This window comes from Agrilus planipennis, unplaced genomic scaffold, assembly GCF_000699045.2.
Source record: "Agrilus planipennis isolate EAB-ADULT unplaced genomic scaffold, Apla_2.0 scaffold2, whole genome shotgun sequence".
Classification (NCBI taxonomy): domain Eukaryota; kingdom Metazoa; phylum Arthropoda; class Insecta; order Coleoptera; family Buprestidae; genus Agrilus; species Agrilus planipennis.
In genome coordinates this window covers 962,348-966,561 of record NW_020442464.1, presented here as the reverse complement: position 1 = coordinate 966,561, position 4,214 = coordinate 962,348, and positions in this window count along the sequence as shown.

Sequence of the window (4,214 nt, the reverse complement as noted above, 5' to 3'; positions counted from 1 at the left end):
AAGATATCATTATTCAAGAAACCTTTATTAAATTAATAATAAAAATATTAGGCATTTTTAAAATAGCGGAATTGCGACGTACGTATAAAGGAAATAAAATCTGTTTCAACAGATACTCTCTTTAATATTGGATTTTTCAGTCAAGAGAAACTGTCTATTAAATTGTTTTCCCAGTTTTTTTAAACATTATAATTATTTTAAGTATAACTTTCTCATAGAAAAGCCCAAATTTGTGAAATTTTGTGGTGGAGGTAGTAATTCAGTTTAAGACTAAGAAGCCATAGGCAGTTATGAATTACTAAAAGCAAGCTTTTTTTCTTTTTAAGTATGTTCATAACTGTTTAAAGGAATTTTTCCTTTGTTAGAATAAACAAAATGTTTCTGAGAAAAATTATCCAACCACAAAGTAGGTAAAAATTGTCTTGACTTGAATAGGTGTCATACTTTGGGCTTTCAATACAATTGTCAGAGTAATTTCTAATATTCTATGTAAGTAAAACTAACAGTACTGTATTTGTTTATCTATCAACTATTTAAAGTCGTTTTAATAAAAATTTGTGAACTGTTAACAAATTGTACTAATTTATTTATTTATTTCGCATCCGCGAATATATATGTATTAATAATTCTTAGTGAGANGCAACAAGCATTCAACTTCACGTAACCCACCAACACTCATTGCTAAATCCAAAATTTAATAATGTAAAAATATCTATTAGTTTATCCAAATGGAGACATTTTGCATCTCAGCTCTCAATGAACATAGTTGCTAAAGTTCTTACCCAAGAGGGAGAATATAACTATGCGGTTTGAGATATTATTTACTTTTCCCGTCTAGGTACTTAATATATTAATATTATAACGTGTTTTGAGTTATGTGAGATTACACACTTGTAGTTTCACATTGTCATATTTACAGAACTTTAGTAACACGCAACTTAAAATCTACAACGGTCTGATCCTCCCTTTATCCATGCAGAAACAAGCTGGCTACGTTCATCAACCTAATTCTTGTTAGACATTAAAGGAATTTTAGCAAATGACATAATGACATCTGCCTATACGCATAACAAGCAGTTGTCTAATTCCATTACCAAAAGCTTTTACTGTTCAAATTTGGCTCTACTTAGTATCAGCCAAATCTCCCATATCTAAGTCTTACAAAATGGTGATACTAAATTGAATTCACTTTTCAACCCATATCTAAATCTTAGGAATTTGGGAACTTATTTTCCTGCGGAGATTTGGAATTACAAGAGAATAGGCATAAACCGGTTGTATGGTCAAAATTTAAAGCAAGTTAAGAATTAGAAATTTCCATTTGTAATTAGAATATAGTTTATCATTTATCACTTCCATTTGCCCATCAAAAAACCCGGATATGCATTTCAAAACTGATGTTGAACCAACAATTTCTACATCTGCTGAATACTTATTACCGTATTGTAGAAAAATCAGTAGGTAATAAAGAACCTTCCTGATTATCCCCTCAGATATAAAATGGAGTATGAGGGTTATTATTTGAAAATTGCTACGTTACGTCATGTATGAATACAAACCTGTTGATGATGGAGCGACGGCATCCCAGAGTGTATGACTTCTGAATATTCCTGTTGAAATATGCTGTGATGAGGTGTTGGATGATGCCACATCTGCTGCTCATCCTGCATACAATAAGATGGTGTAGGGGCACCTCCAGGATGTTGGGGAGGACCACCTTGGTGGTGATAACCACCAGNTTTTTTCTACCCTGCTATCTTGGTTAGTTATTACAAGGGAAATCTCAAAGGTGGCATTTTCACTGGAATGGCATCAGCGTTTCTCATATTCAAAGCTGCGGCGGTTTTTTCTTTTTAAATTTATACGATTTTACTTCACAAGCAAATAAAACAACAATCTTGTAGTGTAGTGTATTATGTACTCCTACGGCTAGCCTTAAAAACATATTATTCGTCAACGATATTCTACATTAGTTAGTTAGTAATGCAAATGTTACGTTGTTAAGTTTTTACATTTTGATTTTAAATGCTAATTTTTTTAACATACGTATTTTTGTTAGATTTTATTTTAAAAACGACATTTCTTGCTCTGCAATACGTTGTTGTTCTACAGCATGAACAATGACGGTACTCGGACTTAATTTGTGACACAATCGCAAGAAGTTTCATAAGACCTACCGCGCACTGTGTTTTTTTAGTCTCGCGATTATTTAGTCTCAAAAATATAACACAGGCTAGTAAATACAACTAATAAATCAAATACAATAGAGCTAAAAAGTTACTTTACTATTGGCTTAATACTAAGACTTTTTCACCCCTTCTGGCTTTGATTTATTATATTCCTAAGGATGTACCTACATTGTTGTTAATTCGTTTTCTTAATGAGGTGGTCCTTCAAATACGTCGCTAAGAATTTCACCTTTTTGGACCCTCCTGCCCGTCACACATTCAGCGACCCCCTAAAAATATTACGTCACAAAAGTTAACCCACTCCTTCCCCTATAAACGATTTCCTGTGATTAAAATTCAAAATGAGAATTACATTCTATCGTAATGGTAATGAAAAATTTTAAGAACGGTCAAGTTAAGAAAGACATTGAAATAAAATTGATGAACTGCGAACGTCATGTAGATTGACCGCCATTAATTGTTATTTACGCACAATTTATCACTTATAATAAATTAACAGCATACTGCTATAAGTATAGGTAGGTATGTGCAAAAAATGACAATAATTCTACCTTTAATTTTTTAATGTAGAAATTAAATTTAGTAGTAAACACACCCCAGAAATACGTATGCCTTTAGTACCTACGCCAAAGGTATTTAGACCTCATGCCTCATTTACAATTCCCTTTTTATTTTTAATTCTGACTATACACCGCGTTAAAAGTACGTTTCGTCCTTCATCGCACGATACATTTTCAGGATTCTTCCGATCTCGATCTGCTACAGAGGAGTATTTCTTCTTCTGAAAATGACCCATGTGATTCAGAACGACAACATTCATTTTATTGACGCAGTGCAAATCCAGAATCCTAGTTTTATCATTTTTAAATTATTAAAATTGTGATCTCAATTTCGTAATTTGTAGAAACGTAGTAGTAATTGAAAAATAAATTTTTGTAATTATTACCTAGTTATTTAGAAAGACAACCGAATTTCGAAATGTTAAAATATCAAAATATATGTAGGTAACTGTTTTCGCAAAGGTAAAAATAATCTCCCAAAAGAAGGCAAAGGATTTTTTATCATGGGTAGCTGAATCTGACAGAATGAATACCAATAGGTATTACATCATCTACCTACAATGTGTAGGTAATATTCATCACGGTTGAAACTTTTGGAAATATTAATTGCCGAATAAGCATTTTCTTAAATACCTTGTAAAGAAATTAGAAGTCTCTTTTCGATCTTTCGTTCCGAAATCGCTTTCAGCATTGTGGTTTAACCAGATTATCAAAAGGGACAATTTGTACAACGTTTACCGCATTTACCTGCTCTTAGTATCAGATTTCAGAGAGAATGACTTCAAAATCCTTCGGATAAACCAGCCGCGCTGGTATCGCATTGTCTAAAATTTCTGGAAATTTTATCTATGATAAGGCCGATTTGTATTAAGTAGACAGGCATGTGGGTCAAATATTTACTATTCAATCCACAGGCGTAGGTGATAGTTACGGCTATACATTTTCATTTAAAATTGAAATAATTAAGTATTATAAACCTCTGATAATATACATAATAAAATTTGTTTGATATTGCTAAAAAAATATAAAAACTTATTGTTAGGGACCCAAAAAATGGCGACTGTACGCACACTGACAAATTGTCGCATTTTTTAATTTATTTATTTGGTTATATTAACGTATTTGATACGATTGATTCTGTAGTAGGTAGGTCCTAACCATTGGTATAATAATAATAATATAAGTACCTACTAATAAATAAAAATAAATAACAAAAAACCTATTCTACTCGAAAGTAATAAATGTTAACAATATGTACATATTAACACTTCTGATACATTGGGTCACTGCTTTGTAATTTGTGATTTTTTTTTAAAAGCAAACAAGGAATAAAGACTTTTTATTTTCAATAAGATGAAAAAATTTTTGAAACACTTAAAAGTCTTATTCCTTACGTTTAATATGTAACAAATTTAAAAAAGTAACACAATTTTGTAAATGTAAGTATGCAATGTATATATATATA